This window comes from Castor canadensis, chromosome 4 (assembly GCF_047511655.1).
Source record: "Castor canadensis chromosome 4, mCasCan1.hap1v2, whole genome shotgun sequence".
Lineage (NCBI taxonomy): Eukaryota > Metazoa > Chordata > Mammalia > Rodentia > Castoridae > Castor > Castor canadensis.
This window is the reverse complement of record NC_133389.1, coordinates 108778895-108797252: the sequence shown is the minus strand read 5'-3', so window position 1 is coordinate 108797252 and position 18358 is coordinate 108778895. Positions and strand designations below refer to the sequence as shown.

The window sequence follows — 18358 nt, the reverse complement described above, 5'->3', positions numbered from 1 at the left end:
GAGAGAGAGAAAGAAAGGGTATTACTGAAAACAAGGTACAATGTTTTAGATAGAAAAGTTTAAAAAAAGACTAGTTGGAAAACTCAATTTGATCCAACATAAGTAAAAACAAACTCTATAGCTACTAAAACAACTAAAAATCAAGAATAAATCATCCTAAAATGAGATCAGTACTTTATATTTAGTTTGAGTGAGTGATGCCTGAGAATAAGCTCATGGAGGTTCACACTTTGAAACAGCCAAAAAATTCAAGAAAATGAAAACCTGTCTTTGATTTTCAGTAGGAGCCCAATGTAGAAACACACACACACACACACACACACACACACACACACACACACACGTGCATCAGTGCTGCCATATGCCAGGAAATAATACATTTTTGATTTAGTGCTGGTCAAAAATACACAGCAATGTAAATATTTCTACATATTGGTTTTATGACAGTGGAGAACATTTCTGGTAACTTAACTTTCAAAATACTTGGTGTTAAATAAAATAAAAAACCTTCAGATGTAAGCTTAAAATTTTAATTATCAGTGGACTCTCACAGTATAAAATAGTTACAAGTGCTGTCATATTTTGGCAGCTAAATACAGCCATATAAGAAAATTAATCAATTGTCTGTCTGTGGCTTAAGGACCCAACATTATTTCCAGGCAACACTAGAAAACTGTCTAAATCACAATGAAAAATTTAGAAATAAGTTATTTAAATAATTTCATTACTTGTGATATGAATAGCTATTTAAACACAAAATAACATATGTACTATTTAATAATATCATACACATAAAACTCAGAAAATATAATTCAATTTAATTTTTTACCACTTTGTTTTTAAAAAGATCTCTTCTATTCAATAACATATTCTGTTATTGAATATGCCTTTGGAGTTGAGAAAGTTGTAAGTTACATTAATAAAATAATCCTGGTACATTTCATCACTCTGCAAATGATTTAGAAATAAATCAAAAACAGCATGAAATATCATTAGATTCCCACCAGTAGTTTATTAATTTATATATAATTACCATTTGTACAAATTATTGCGAAGGAAATGACAAACTGTGCTCAAAACAATATATTCTCTTCATATGATAAGAAAAGAGAATAAGAATTTAAATATTTCTGAAGAGGGAATCAATTACAATTTGTTATTTCAAGTTATATTTTCTTCTAAATTGAAGAAACAGAAAATCTCCAATTAAGCATTTACAAGCATGATTAAAAACAAGTAGACATTCCACACTGAAAATGAAATCTGTGTTTCTAAAAGATGAAAAACAATGTTTCATCATTTTCATTCAGCAATGAAGGTTGAGATGGTAGTAAGTTTTTAAATTTTCTCTGTTTTCCATATTCACACACACAAAAAAGCATTCATTTTTCAATTTCTCTAAGGATTACACACACACACACACAAAAATTCAGTTAAAGCTAATCTAAACACTGAGAAGAGCTGGAGGTGTAGTTCAGTGCAGACCACTTGCCTAGCATATTCAAAGGCTCTGGATTTGATTCCCATTACTGCAAAAAGAAAAAGAGGAAAATGAGGAAGAGAAGAAAAAGGGGGAGGAGGGAAACATGGAGGACTGTGGCAGAACTTAACCAAGAACACCTAACAAAAATCAACAGAGACTTTGGAATTTCTCAAATTATTGGAATTGGCCCTACTGAAGTTGAGATGCCTGCTATACTATTTCTAAGGCAGGTAAGCTTTGAGTGCAATGTGTAAAATATTACAATAATCATCATAATAAAAATACAGCTTTGCCTTCATGCTTTTATTTTCCTTCTTTCTTCAATAAGATTTCTAAATATTTCATTAACACAGTTTTACTGGTTCTGTTTCAGTTGGCTTCAATTCAATCTTGAACACCTATTTATTGTCACTTGGGATCCAATTTTGAAGTAACTCCATACAAACTATTCTTCCAGATCTAGAATTTTATTTCAGAAATCGGTGAAATAGGCTGAATTTACTAGGTACCTGTCACACTAAATGCTAGTAGAGGACCATGGAAAAGAAGAGTCACTACTAATAGCAAGTATTTATTAAACACTTTCTGTGTGCCAAACATAATACTCAGTACTTGCATCATATGCATTGTCACCTCAACACTCATGTAATTATAATTATTAGGTGAATGAAAATAAATACTTCATAGTGTTGAGAGAATTAAGTGACTTAATGTTATGTCAAGACTGTAAAAGAGAATTTCCTGCCCAGTAAAAGACCTGGGTTTCCTCAATGTTAGCTGTTATTATTATTATTATTATTATTATCCCATTGTAAAGAGATAAGGTAATGGGGGGGGGGTTGAGATGCAGCTCAGTGGTAAAGCACTTGCCAAGCATATGCAAGACTCTAGATTTGATCCCCAGCTCCATAAACAAAACAAAATAAAAGATGAGGTAACTAAATTCCATACAGGGCATGTAACTGTCTTTTGTCATACTGCTAGTAGTTGGATGTCAGAATTTTTCAATTGTATTTGTGTAACACCAGGTACCACAGTCTTAAACTTGAGTCTTTATATTTAACTGGTGTTTTACTGTCTCCTGCTAACTTGATCCTCACGAGTCTTATCTTAGAATCAGGGGTAGTTAATATACTGAAAGGTTCCATTTGATTGCCAAGAACTTTACCTTTACTAGGAAACTTAATGAACCCCTATTTATCAAGCCACATGAGTCAAGAGGACAAAGAAGCTCTAACTTCTCCCAAGTCACTTTCCACAAAACTCAAATTCCAGAGCACGGAGAAAATGAAGTGACCTAAAAGAGATTACAATCATGAATCTATCTACTAGAACCAGATATTGTTTTAAATCAAATCTCATTGTAAATTAGGTTTTTTTCTCATTTCAAAATTCCCATTTCTTCCATACAAAAAATATCAAATTTTAACATGAAAATATATTAAAGGTAACTTTTCTTACCAGTTCTCTACAATGCCTTTTGGTGTTTGGTGTTGCACATATCCTGTTACATGGATAAATTTGTACACTTCCTCATTTCTGTCTTTCTGTCTCTGTGTATGTGTCTGTGTCTGTGTGTGTGTGTGTGTGTGTGTGTGTGTGTGTGTGTGTGTGTTCATTTTGACCTATTATAGAAAGCTAGTTAACTCCACACATAGAGAGGGCTGGGTATATGGAAAGAATTCTTCCAACAACTAGCAGGTTAACAATTTCTTGTGGGACCCATATGTATTCTCACAGTCATTAAGAATAGCTAGCATCTTTAAAGCAACTGTTTTTTATCTACTACAAAATTTAAAGTATAGCCCCAATGATAAGAAACAGTGAAAATTTCAAGAGCAGTTGCCAATCTTACATGCTTTACCTCTAATAGCTTCACATCTGTGTGATGTTGAAATGTCCATTATTCACCTATTCTTCTGTGAATCTGCAGGCACATCAGGTAATCACAGTAACTGGTATAATGCAAACAACTATAAAATTTACCTTCTTTATCTCAAAGCCACAACAAAATATTGTTTAAAATTATTTTTAATGCTTTGAAAATATTTAGGAAAACAGAAGTGAAATGGTGATAGGATCTTTTAAAGAACCATCTGAAAATGCTTTGCATTTTTACATCAGCAAAAAAGATAACATTTTAATTATAAGAAAATAAGCCCTTGAGGAATGACAAATTCTACCCAAACAACCCTGTTTTAGAAGTAATTACTACAGATTAAGTAAATAAAGATGAATGATTCTGATTTGAAAGCTAAATTCAGTTAGCTATAAGGTAAAGAACCAAAATTAAAGAAGTGAGAGAACCTTGTTAAGGAGGCAACACCTTTACTCTAATAAAGACCAGAGCAAGTAAGAACTCTGGGTTGGTTTTCAAAGTTATTACACCTACAACAGATTGAAGCAGTATGAGTTGTTTTCTTCTTGGGACAATGTCACATCTATCATACCACATCTTTCTCTCTTAATTATATTTTGCTGCTGTGTGACCTCAAGAAACATTTATTAGTTGTTTGAGAAAGATATCCTTTACTTATGTTTAATTGTAATTTATAATGAATTTATCTTTAATTATATCAAAATGTCTTTATTCTATTCTTTCAGTTGATTGATATTTTGAGTGGATTTGGAATCCTCAGCTGAAAATTATTTTCCTTCAGAAATTTGGGAATTATCCTCTTAATTCATTTATACTTAACTCTATATCTTTATTACCAAAATTCCAACAAGTAGGAAATCATATTTCACAGAGATTCACTATGTCTTTTATATTTTCCACCTTTATTTGTTTGTATTGAGAAAATACTTCTATTTGAAACTACAAATTTTCCTGATAGAGTTTGGAAACTACTGATTTGAAAATATTTATTTTAATTTTCAAGAAGTTTTATTAACCATTCACTGTTCCTTTTTTATATTATACTTTTGTTTCATGAATGTTAATTTTCTTGCATCTCTTCAAAGATGTATTTTTTATCATATATGATCCATTAATTATCTGTACCTTAAAAGGTCATTTAATTATTATTGGTTTTCATTTGCCTTGGTCTCTTTTTTAAAATTTTCATATTGTAGAGTTCTCTTAATATGATTTTCTTAAATAATTTCTTAAATGTCTGGTGACCTGTGGTTGCTGTTTTATATTTAAGGATGAAAATGCTGGGCACTCTGTACTTGAATGGCTTTTGTTGACTAGAAGACTTTGCTTTGGAATAAGCAAAGAACTGATCATTATAGTGCTAGAATAGACAGTTCTTTACTCTGTGGTCTAAGCCCCTTCCCCTGTTGTTCTTTGACAGCTCATGCAATTTCACTAGTATGTGATAAAGGGGAAGATTCGGTGGGGCAGAGAGAAAAACTTACTACAGGGATGTTCATACAAGATGTAGAGTTGGTGAACAGAAGGCTGGCAATTCCATCTCCACATCTTTGACTATTTTGTTTCAGCTCCATCCCTTCATTTCTGCCCTTTGTTTTTCTTGGCATTATTGAGTCTCAAGACTTTGAGGACTTGTTAAGGGGAGAATGACTCCCTCCTTGACTTCAGGCCACTCTACTATATCCTAGATAGTTTCCTCTGCCTGGCTTTACTCCTTCTAATTTGTAAGTTTTTTCTTTTAAGCCATCAGATTAATGCTTAATTTAATGAGCTTTCAGGAGGCAAAAATATTCTCAACTTTTGTCTTAAAATGGATAATCACCTATTGAAAAGCACCTCCATTAACCTAGAGAAACTACCCCCAAAACACCTAAAATGAAAAAAAAAAAAACTGAGAACAAACACAATCACATTATTGCATATCACCACAGCCAAATGGCAATTAGTGTTCAGGATGATTCAAACAAGGCTCTCTACTGACATAAATGCAAACTGCCTACCTGCAATGATCTCAAAATACATAGGGTAAAAGTAGTATTACAGATTTCATGTTTCTGAAACGCCTTCTACTCTATCCTTTTTGTGGGGAATGAGACAACTGATTCACAAACATTATCAAAAAAAAAAAAAACAAGAGAGAGAGAAAGATTCATTGAGTTCCAAATTATTTAATGAGATAGTAGCAAATTTCTTACAGCTGTGAAGGTTATTTTTCTTTACAAAAGGAGTGGAAATGATGCATACATGTTATTCCACTTGAATTAGAATTTTATATAGATAATAAGAATGTGTGCATTGTTGAAGCAAAATGGGCCTATTGTGGTCTACAACAGCAAATGAAGTGTCCCATAACTAACAATTCAGTGTGTTAATTCAGCTGAACCATCCAATTACCTACAATTCAGCTCAACTTAGTGCACAATAAGAAAAGTCTTTCAAAAGTGTATGACAAGAGTCTCTTCTAGTTTACCAAGTAAGGGAAATATTATCTAGCTTCCTTAAGTCTGAGAGTGGGAGCCACAGAACATAAATTATTAAAACTGTTCATTATAATCTATCAATATCATAATGAATTTTTGACATGAAGTCAATAATCTAGAGTTAGTAATGAAACATATATTGGTTGCTTTAGAAAGGAAATCTGACCCAGGAATGAGAAAACTGTGTGTCAACTAAAATTGGCATCCTCTCAAATAACACAGCATTCATTCAAAGCCATGGGCCTTCCAAATGCCAAGTGACCACAAGGCCCAAGCACACTTTTCTAAAAGTAGACAAAGGTAATGAGATGTGAATTTAGCATCCCAAGCCTCCTGATAAATGATCCAGATGCATGTGCTATAGCATCTGTCTCTTACCTACATAGCAAATAAATGATAAAGTGAAAGGAAGCTATTTCTTATTTGGTTAACAGACTCAAGAACACCAGTACATAGTGCAGTCCCACTACATGAAGACTCATGAAACCACAGAAGAAAGACAATTTAAAGTCGAGAGAACCATAAAGAATAAAGGAAGGAAAAGTTATGGAAAAAAGAAAAATAATATTGAAAAATGACAAACACTGTATTTAAGTAAGAAGAAAATATAGGGGCATGGTTAAAATCTACCAGATATGGTTAAAATCTGAATCTTAAAGAGTGGCAGACTAGTTCCTGTCCCTTTCAAGACAAGTAATGTACAGTCTTATTTGAGAATGATCTACCAATACAGTCAAAGAAATATGAGACAATGTATTCAGAAAAAAAGGTGGAATTTGCTATGAGAAAAAGATTAAAGATTATACTAAATCTTGAAACTGTGATAGTAATACCATAAACCCCCAAATCATTTACAGAATTGGAAAATAGCATTGTTTCTAAGTGTAGATTTTATTTAAAAAAACATTCAAATGGGATGACTCATTATTGAAGGTCTAGAATTCAAAAACTTACATAATCTAATAAAACATCAGTCAAAAATAAATTCTGTTCTAAAAAAGAATTAAAGCCCTGTTAAAAGACTTAGTGCATTAAGCAAAAATATAGAAACAGAAAGTCTCTCAAAGTCTACCAAACGCCAGAAGGGCAAAATGCCCATCATCAAGGTTTAACATAACAATTCTTCACATCTTACAAGTAATTACAAATTATTACAGATCATATAAACAAGATTGTAAAAAAACACTTCAGAAAAAAAGTCCACTTCAGTAGTATTTTCCCAATCCTTTTGATAAATTTGAGTATTTTCTAACTTAATTTAAACAATTTGTCAGGAGTATTGCAAGAAAACAAGCTATTTAGTTCAGTAACAAATGAATGTCTTAGTTACAGATCTTCTTTACAAAGAAGGAAAAACATAGCAAATTGATCCCAAAAATTTGGAACATGGTAACTAGGAAAAAGAACAGTTCTTGGAATGTGCTCTTTCTGTTTTTGCTCAGTATTCATTCCTGTCCCAGGTCATAACTGGCTCCATCTTAGTGACAATTTACAGTTAACTACCACAAAGGAACATGTCATCTCCAATTCTCCACTCCTTTCTGCAGACATTGATGCAAAGGCTAAAACAGTTGCTAGCATCTTTCCCAAGTCCAAATTTTATTGCCCAGGCTCACAAGTAGAAAGAGAATGGAAGAAGCTATAAGTAAAATGTCTCATTAAGTCAGTTATAACAACCACTCTGGTCTGTACTATGTGAGTGCATGGGGTAGGTAGAATTTCATAGTGGTTCAAAATATCATAGTTGTTCAGTGTTTCTTACAACATTGGCTACACAGAAAGAAAGAAATGCATCATCCTTAGCCCTAACACATATTAGCTATATTATTCTGAGCAATAAGTCCTCCTTCACACAATAGGAACAATAATATTACTTATTACTCATACAGTTGTTATAAGGATAAAATATGGCAAAGAGTTTCCAAGAACAATCTACAGAATGAAATTTTCTGTGGTCAAATATTCATCAGTCAACTAAAGTCATTACATTTGAAAACTAAGTGCAATGCAGAAAAATGTACAGTGTGCTAATTTATTCTATTTAAGGACCTATTCTTTATTTGGAGATTTAGTTCTTCCATCTTATTTGGATTTAAAATGTCCACTCATAAAATTATATCAATATAAATAGACTTTTTAAATCATTCTTACTGTGCTAAAGAAAATGTTTACCTGAAGGTTGGTACTTTTTTTATTAGCAAAATGTCAGATTAAGAACTGTTACAACCTTGGCTTCAGAGACAGAAAGAACTTGTGTCATCCTTAGCACCAACATACATTAGCTATATTATTGTGGCAAGTTAGTCGTCATTAAAACAATAAGGACTACATTATTTATGACTCATATGGTTGTTATAAGGATAAAATATGATAAGACCTGTCAGGTATTTACTTACAATGGTACAAATACAAAGTAAGCTGATAAATTTTATTTAGCTTCAACTTAACATTTTTAACTCTCTCATAAATAAGTTGGAAAAGATATACTTTCATAAGTATTTTGTCCCTTTTTTTTGTCTTTAAACTAATGGCAGTATTGCATTGAGGTCTTGATGTCATATAAATCTCACCCTCTCTATCTGAAACTAATTATGTAATAAAAAACCTCAAGAGGAAATTGTCATTTATTATGCTTTTGATCTATAAGAAACTATATAATCCTCCCGATATGTCAAAACCTATTTTATTAACAACAAAAAGAGATGATCTGCTTATAAAATCAAGCCAATTAATATAAAGCTAAAGGCTAAATTGACATTTACAACTATCTCTGTGGTGCAGTTTGGATGATTTTTGATTGTGTGGGCCTGGTTTTAAATTCTCCCTTCTGTTTACTAGCCCTACTCATCACATGCATTATGTTCACTAAAGTGCCAATGAACAGTTAATTACACTCTTCCTTTAGTGGTCTGTGAGGGCTTAAATAATGTTTAAGTGACAATTCAATATAGTGAAATATATGAAACACAATCCCAATTAATTTCCAGCATGTGAAAATCCTGATATCATGTCAGTTGGAAAACTACATCCATCCAAACAATAAACACTTCTAAAAACACACAAAAGTCTGAACATTTAATATGGCAAATCTATTGAACTATCTCATGCAACACATAACATGCTAACAGATATGTTCATATCTATAGGAGTGATATTCTTCCTCCAATCCTCTAGTTTGGGATGATTAACTACTAACATGGAACTACTTTAAGCACTTGATATTTTGAATCTTATTTTATCTGCAATGTAAAAGGTGGTCAATTACAGTAAGGTAGCCAGTAAGGAAGAGTTTAATAGTATGTAGACATCTGAGTGAAGTTGGGCCACTGGAGGAAAAAGCATTTCTCCTTGCTTTAAATTAAAATTAAAATTTAAAGCCCCATTAACCTTTCAATAATCTATAGTAATAATTTCCTAAAGTTAAGAAATTCAGCTGAAATAAGCATGTCCCAATATATACTAAAGACATTATATTATTATAAATATACTACATTGAAAACGTAGACATAGGCCATAATCTGCATCAAGGAGAAACAAATATCAAATAAATAAAATGTTTGGTTTTTACTTTTGTTCTCAAAGATAATTGCTTATAGTGCTCCAAATGGATGAAACTAATACTGAATTAATGTGTATTTTCAATTTCACCAATATACCTGAATTCTGTAAGTACTAAATTTCACAATTGAAAGCTAGATTCTTCAAAAAATGTATGCTGGTTATGGATTCACTAAAGTTCTCAATTAAACAGTGTACCTGAAGGTAGAAATTCCAAATACAATGATAAACAGTTTATCAAAGCATACAGTGCTAGATATTTAATTGTACCTTATGGTTTCAAATGTATGCTTGATGGTGGTGGTGGTAGTGGTGGAGGTGTGCGTGTGTGTGTGTGTGTGTGTGTGTGTGTGTGTGTGTGTGCATGATCTGTTTGGTTGGGAAGAAAGCATTGCTTTAAAAAACACCATCAGGGTTGAGGGTATGTCTCAAGTTGCAGAGCCTCTGCCTAGCAAGCCCAAGGCTGAGTTCAATCCCCAGCACAGCCAAAAAAATATACAAACACCATCAAACAGATTATCAGAATCAATATGAGCATGTATATTCAGGTCTTGATTTGATGTCTCACATGTTTAATTTTGATAACTAGAGCAAAAGGTAGAACTTAAACTAAAGCCCAGTTAAAAATCCTTTGATAAGTAGGCATATGGTCACTCGGATTTCAAAGTAGTGATCCTGCTAGATCCCATTAGATTTAAGATGTCTAAGTGTTCCTTCTGATGTGGACACAAAGCCAAGAAGCTGATGTATTAAAAGTCACTGTCAGCATTGGGTTGGTTAATTACAAGAGGTGTCACTTTAGAATATTATGTCCAATGAGGCAAATTTGCTAAAGGACACAACTACAAGAACTTTGAGTATAGACTCATAAAGAGCAATGAACATCAGTCAGAAACATGTAGCAGTCATTTATTTTACATAATGAGTCTTAACTTCTATTCATGCTTTGCTCTCAATTGTTTTCTTTAGTTTTCTTGTTATTTGGAAACTCCAGTATGCTCATTTCCCAACTACAAAGTATATAAATATCCATTTACTGCTTGTTCTCCTAAAATGTCAAAGTTTCCTAAACTCACTAGCTCTCAATCTCTACTACATGTAAATACTCTTGTTATAACTACCACTTCTAAAAAACAAGTTTGCATGATGAAAATGTATTTCATCCCCACTTACATGTTTAACCTGAACTTAATGCACAGTTTAAAAGTTAAGTGTGTTAAATTAAATCAGTAAGAAATTAGAAGGCATCTCAACCAGTATCAAAACTTCTACTTTCATTATCTTTGTTACTCTTAAACATATAAATTGGGTTAAAAAAAGTATCAAGCAATTTACAAATAATATTTTAAAGCAAGGTTGCCTCAAACATGCTCCTGTACAACTTATGGTAAATCACCACCTGTTTTAAGAGGTGACCAAAGAGGAACACAGCAATCCATGGATTACTACCAGGATTTTCACTCAGGAGGCATTACGTTTCCAGGGACATTTGCAAATTCTCATATACATGTATTGTCACACTTCTCATATATATATTTGAAGCAGGATTCTATAAATTATTTAGGGTGTGTCAGTTTACAAATCAATTTATACCCCCAAATATTTTAAGCTGATACATCTGTTCCTTATATTAAAAGTAAGAAATTTTCACTTGTTAAAAAACATATAAAAGTATTCCCCAAAAAAAGTCATGTCCCAGTTTACTTTTAAGTATGAAGATTGAGAAAGCCTGTAAACTCATTTTTTCAAAGAGTATCAGGGCAAGTGAAGACTGAAGAGCAGGGCAAAAATCAAGCCATGAGGTGAGCCAGGAAGAAGCAAAAAAGTTCTGTTTCAACATCCCTTCTACAAGTCCTCAATTCCTATTCACATACAAGTAAAGGAAACAAGAAAATAAGGGAGGCAGTAGAATTTAATCTAAGGCTTATTAGCATAGCTGGGTGACTTGGAAGCTGGTAATGCTAATCAATCAACAAACAAGTTTTCATTAAGCACTTACTGAGCTTTCCCACACTGCCCTAGGGTCTGCATCTATGAGACAGCATCCAGTTCCACTCCAAACTTCTGATCCTGAATTATCTACACTGCAAACATCCTGTGATTGGTTTGAAAAGCTTTCTTTTCTTTCTCTCCAAACCCGATCTGTGACACCAGTACCCCTACTTAAGCAAGTAGTTTAAGCTTTGGAATGGGATGAGCATCAGAGAAATGGTGAATTAAAAGCATTTATTTAAACAAGCGGGAGCAGCCAGGGAAATTCTCAATGGAGTTGAAGGTGGGCGGGGGCATAAGGAAGAGATGTGAAACCTGGGTATACAGCAAACAGTACGGAGAAATGCACAATTTTTATTTCTGAAGCCTGCTCTACGAATGTTCTCCAGATCTAGCCATATCTTATGTCAAACCAACAGAATTCCAGTGTTAAGATTTTAATTCCGACAGAGAGGAGGAGTTTGTAGAGATGAGGGTAATGGAAAGAGAAAAATCCCTGGAAGGCCAGAAGTCCAAAGTAACCACCAACCGGATGACCTTACTTTCCAATATCCTAAAAACGGCAGGTTTCTTTAACACTAGAGGGCTTGAACGCGAGGAGAGAGGGAGAAAGAGAGAGAGAGAGAGAAATCTTACACAAAGCTAAAAATCTGGGGACCTGAAAGAAGCCAGGAATTTCAAGGTGTTGGGGTGGGCAAGTGTCTTTAGCCCTAAAAGTGAAATCTCTACAATGTTCTGGAAAGAGTGGCCATGCTCTCTCCCAGGAAGCCGCTCTTCTAAGGACTAAGTCTGAAGCAGCTCAAGGCAGGCATGCCTCCTCTGTCCCCAAAGCTCTTCTCTACTTCTAGGAGCACCTTTTCTTCAGGAAAGCTCCTACCCAGGGATTAGTTTTCCGTGAATCCCAAAGCTTCTGTGTTTGCCGCCCTCTGACTTCTGTGGCTGCAGAAGCTGAAAATGTAGACACTCTACCTGGAAATTCCACCAACCATAGGGCACACAAGGGGTTTCCGCAGCCTTTTACTATCCAGACCAGCAGCCCTGGCGCGCTCAGGAATCAGCAGTGCATCGCTCTAGGACCTTGGGTGGGGAGGCTGGCGCGACGCCCTCTGCGTTGCCCCTTGAGCCCCTCATTCAGCTCCAAGACAGCCCGGACAAGGGCAGGCTTCCTCCATCTCCTGGTCCCCGTCAACCCGGAGCAGGAGGTCTCTGCACCTGGAGGTGCCTAGAGGATGAGCCAGGGCATGCTGCCCTGGACCAAGGCTCCTCGCGATGGGGGAAGGGGGGCTAGTGCTGGGGAAGATGGAGCAGATAGAGGGCAGAGAGGATCAGGAAGAGAGAGGGGAAAATGCTGCAAGACATCAAGACAAGCGAAAGATAGAATAACAACCATACAGAGATATCCCAAGAAAGACAGGAGGAAACAGAATGAAAGAGAAATAGATACATGGGTGGTTGCAGGGGCACCAAAAGCCAGAGAGTCAGAGGAACAGAAACTGAATCAGAGACAGAAACACACACGGAGAGAAGGAGATGCGGTTGGGGCACTGATAGAGATAAAGACAGGGAGGCACAGCGAGGAAATCAACCGTCGAGGAAGGCACCCAAGAACCAGAGAGTCCGAGTGTCAGGCGGAGTAGCAAGGGTACTTCGCTGCACTGGGATGCCCGCAGATGGTGGGAGAAAGTTGCCTGTGAGCTGGGAGGCCAAGCCATCTCAATCGCTGATCGTCCCCGGGGCGCAGATGGGACCAGCGCACCCCAGCTCAGGCAGGTAGCAGGGAAAGCCGATCAAAGCGCCGGCGGGTGCAGAAAGTTCCGCGCCTAGCTGTCCTCCCGCCGCACCTACAGTAGCGGTGAGCCAGCTCCCAGCTCCCAGCTCCCAGCTCCCAGGACACCGCCTCGCGAGGACCGCCTGCGCCCCTGCCCCCGCCTGCGTTCGGCTTGACGTTCTGGCACTCGCTGCGGGACTTTGCGGCGCCCAGCCCGGACATTCCGGCATCCCTAAGGTGGCTTGTCCCAAACCGTCACCAGAAAGAGAGAGGTAGCAAGAGAGATAGAGACCTGCTGTCGTGGCCAAGGATCCCGCGAAGAGAGAAGGGCGGTCCACGCACAGGATTCAGCCTCGAATCAAGCCTGGTTGGTTCGGCCAGCTGCACCGAGTGTGGCGCTCGCTGAGCCCGCGCTCACCTGGAGCCCGTGCCGGCCAAGAGCGCCGCGCTACGCACAGCTCCCGCTCCCACCCGCGTCTCTCTTCACACTTCCCCGCAAGCAGAGTAAGCCGGCTCCGGCCTCGGCCAGCCCCAGACAGGCTCCCTCATAGCGCAGCGCCGGGCTTTAAGGCTCTGCGAGCGTGGCGAGGGCGGGAGTCCAGGCCGAGGAGGCGCAGAGGACCCACCGAGAGCTCCTAGCACATTGTCACCTCAGCAAAGCCGCCACCGCCGCCGCCTGGTCACTTCGCCCCCGGCCCCCGCCCCCCCTCCCACCCCAGCCGGCTGCCTCCCAGCCCCTCCTCCTCGCGCGGTCCCTCCCCCTCTCGGAGCCCCAGCCTGGAGGCCTCTCACTGGGCTAGTATCATTTACGTAACCAGCACCCCTGGCCCTCCTCCCTCCCGGCTCCTGCTCCTCCCCGGGCTGGGGCGGTGTGCACCGAGCGCGCTCCAGCTGCTCCTGGAGCTGCCGCTCCTGCGATGTGCACAAGTCCCGCGATACTTGGTAGGCATGGCCTCCAAGAGCAACTGTGGGGTGGGCACCGAGCCCCGGAGACTGCCTGGAGACTCTCCCCAACCCCCCTGCCACGCTGGGACCCCACGGTGCTAAAGCCCACATGGGTACACCGTTCGCCAATGCACCAGCGAACCTCTTAGAGGGGAGCTAGAAGGTCAGGGACAGCTCTAGGGGAAAGTTCCAACAACCCCACCCTTGCCGTCGGCTTTCCGGTGAAGAGATGCTGCGAGGAACTTGGGGTCTCGGCACTCTGATGGAGGAAAAGACGGACAGAGTTTGGCCTCTTGTTCATTAAGGTTCTTTTACCCTGACAGGATCCTAGTGTTCCCATTGGCAGAGGCAACTGGCGTTTGCCGCCACCAAACCGACTGTAAGAGAACTGGGAAAGCTGAGCGCTTCGGTGTAATCTTAAAATTTTTAGCAGAGGAAAAAAGTGGAGTTTGAATTCCTTTCTCAGCCAGAAAGGTGTGATAGTTAAGACACACACACACACGCACACAGACACACACACACGTACCTTGAAGTACCATATCTAAATTAATGTGTAATATAGCAGAAAATTCATGATATTAAATGGTATTAAAACATATGTAAGGATTTTAAAACACTGCCTGACACAAAGCACAGATTTAAGACCTAGGTATTATTAGCATCTGGAAGACTTGAAACCTATTCCCCAATGCCAAATAGGAGAAATTCTAGGAAATTGGAATTGCTGCTTGGTCATTTAATTCCACTGTTGAGTTTTGCTTAGCTTTGGCCCTTGACTTTCTTCAGCCTTGGTTTTCTTATCTGTAGAAAAGAACGGCAAAGATACTTTCTTCTTCTCTTAATGTAGTATGGTTATTTGGCAGGGTTAGAGTAAGATATGACAGCTACTTCAAAAATATTGAGTATTTTGTAGTAGCATATGATACTGTTGAATACAATGTAGTATATCAATAATATTCTTGATGATATTCAGAAAAGGCAGTTTATAGAGATGTTGCCTTTATATCTTTGCATGAACCAGTTACCAATTTAAATTGGTTGATAACTAAATTTAATGTCTCTTCCTACATTGTCCATCCTGCTACTCCCATACCGACATCAATTGTGGAATATTAGCAGGGCACAGTGACACAGGTAGGAGTCTTAGCTGTTTGGGATGCTAAGCAGAAGATGGCTTGGGCTCAGGAGTTCAGATCAGCCTGGGCAACATCGCTAGTTTCTGTCTCAAAACAAAACAAAATAATAATGGAATGCCTACTATAGGTGCTTCTGTGCATGTATGAGGACACAGGGTCTCATTCATAACAACAGGAGTTCCAGTTCTGCCATTGTGTCAGTTACTTCTGCACAGAATGTTGAGAAGAACTAAGGACAAATATGTAAAAGATCAGAGTTCAAATACTGGTATAGTGACTTACTAGTCACATGTGTCCTTGGGAAACATAAGCCTCCATCTTTACATTCTTTTTTGCTAAAAAGGAAGCAATAGCATTTTCAACCTTTGTAGAAATATTTAACTAAAGCAAGAATTATAAACCTAGTTGGCAAAAGTATATATGTTAAGTGTGTAGACATAGCTTTTGATGCATGACACATCAACTCAAAACTTACTGTCCTGAAACAATAAACATCTACAAAGCTCAGTGGGTTGTCTCAAGGTTTTCTGTCTTTGCTGGCTCAGTTTTGGTATTCTCTGTCTTGATGGGAGAAATTGCAAAGTCATATTTCAAGGGAGAATGCACATAGAAATGGGAAACACTTGAGGCCATGCTTGTCATTTGCCATAGATTCTTAATTACAAGGGAATAAAATTTTACTTGTACTGGATAAATCTGGAACACATCACCTCATCAAGCCATCAAAGTTAAAATAATGAGACCAAGTGGCTTCCATGAGCCTCGTGATGTGAAATACTGGGACATATAGATATGATTTATTTAGTGTTCCACACAAAAAAATGTATAATGGAATGTAATCATAAGGAAGCAAAGACAAAGCCTAATTAAGGGAAATTCTACAAAATATCTTGTCTATACTTTGGAAAATTGTCACTGCAATGAAAGTCATAGAAGAGCTGAGGAACTATTCCAGACTAATAGAGATTTTTAAAAAATTAAACTTGGGAAAAGTATTAATAAAGGACATTATTTATGAAGAACAATTAGTAAAATATGGATAAAATCTATAATAAGAACCTATATCTTTTTTAAATATCTTTTAGTAGCCAGGCATAGTGTTGCATCTCTGTAATCTGATCACTCAGGAAGCTAAGGCAGGAGGATTACAAGCTGGAGGCCAGCCTAGGCTACATGTGGAGACCCTGTCTCAAAAATTATGTATCGTTTGTTTATGATAAGTTACAATTAGTTTTGTGTACTGTTAACTGTTCCAATACTGATAAATTTACTATATTATACATGAGAAAGCCCTTGATCTTAAGAGATACATAATGAAATATGTGGGGGTAAAAGAAGAATTGTAAATTCTGAGCAGATGGCTCAGAAATATCTATAGAGAGAATGATAATTCAAACATGAGAACTTTTTCTGTCAGTAATAAAAGGTCATATTGTATTTCTAAAAAAATAGAAATCTAGGAAATTATCTTTAATTAAAGAGGAGCTTTTGCAGGGGCTGGCAGACTGGCTCAAGTTGTAGAGCGCCTGCCTAGCAAGCATGAGGCCCTGAGTTCAAATCTCAATACTGCCAAAAAAAAAAAAAAACAAAGAGGAGCCATTGCAAGTATTTATTTAGAAAGTGAAATGATCCATATCATGCAGTTAAGGGCATACAGTGACTCAGATGGAGAATATTCCAAAGACAAACATATGAGTTTAGCAACTACACGTGCCATTTAGTTATTAACCAAGGCCCTAAGTCAAATAGGAAAGAAAGGGTGAGATACATATATGCTAGTGAAATTAATTTGTCAAGTTTTGGCAAATTATTAGAAATTAAGAAGAAAAAAAGTGTTACATCAATTTAACCATGTAAAATTAAAAGTATATGTAAGTAGGGACATTGTTATTAAGAGAAACAGAAAGCAAGATTTTTATATTACAAAATGAAAATAATATTTCTAATGATAATATTTCAGTAGATTCTCGGTGCTCTTAAGAAATCTCTAAAATCACTAACATGCCCCTTAAGAACCTCTGTAATCTGGTGTCCAGATTATTCCCTAATCCCTACAATAAGCTAAAATTGGGGGTGGGTGTTGAAGATAAAAAGGGAAATAAAGACAGGCCTAATGGAAGTTAGAGTGAAGTCATTCATCCAGTGAATACACGTTTTGCTTACAGCAGGACAATTATTTTCTAGGCAGTAGGGATACAACAGTGAGCTAAAAGATAAAGATTGCTTTGATGAATGCTATACTTTAGTGAAGTATGTCCTAAACAAACAAGTATGTACTTATGTTGAGAGGTAATAAATTCTAGAAGAAAATTGAAACAGGTGACAAGATGAGCTTTGCAATTAGTGTACTACAAGTGGTTTATAGACATGCCATGATATACTGATCAGCTCATTCATCAGAAGTGACTAAATAGTGTCACCTCAAGTTGCCAGAGTCAGTAGTCAGGTAGCCTCTGGTTATAAGACACTTGTTAAGGGCTTCTAAGAGAATGATCTGAGCAATACAGTTCAAACTGGAGTCTATTGTGGGTTGGAAAGCAAGGAGATTAGGCAGGGACTTGTACTAGATATAGCTTTAGGTAAAAACCTAAAGTTCTAGCAAAATAAATACAAGATAATTCTATTCCATATATCATTGATTTGTTGTTGCAGTGGTGCCCACATTAACTACAGATTGGCTATTCTAATAATGTTTGGGCATTCTTCAAATTAAGGTTTTACCATTTTCAATTCTCTGGTAAAATTTTTGAAATCTTATACAATTCAACAAATGTTTTCTTAAACATATTTACTGAAAATAATGTGAAGAAAAGAATAGGTTTTAACCAATCTCCATATTAATATTGTGTTCAGTTTTATCTTGTGTTGCATATAGCCCTATATTCTTTACATGGTGACAAATTTACATTTATGCATAATTGCGTGATTGGTGTCTATTTTATCCACTATAAAGGAGGACACATCAGGCAAAGAATGGGTGTACTTATTTATATGGAAGGTAGCTGCTGTAGTTTCACTAAAAGCAGTGTCTTTTGTACAATAAATTTTTGTTGACTGAATGAATTAATCCAAGTAGTTATTAATCAACAACTAAACATTTCCTGTACATCGTTCTGA

General features: G+C 36.9%; 1 protein-coding gene across 2 annotated transcripts in view; it reads right to left on the bottom strand.

Annotated features, from left to right (window-relative positions):
- Galnt13 (polypeptide N-acetylgalactosaminyltransferase 13) overlaps positions 1 to 13846 on the bottom strand; it is a 522920-nt gene extending 509074 nt beyond the window's left edge. For both annotated transcript variants that reach the window (XM_074070810.1, XM_074070809.1), the window contains exon 1: positions 13453 to 13846. The gene's annotated coding sequence lies outside the window, so the exon portion shown is untranslated. The remainder of the gene's footprint in view (positions 1 to 13452) is intronic.
- Between the last annotated feature and the right edge of the window lie 4512 nt (positions 13847 to 18358).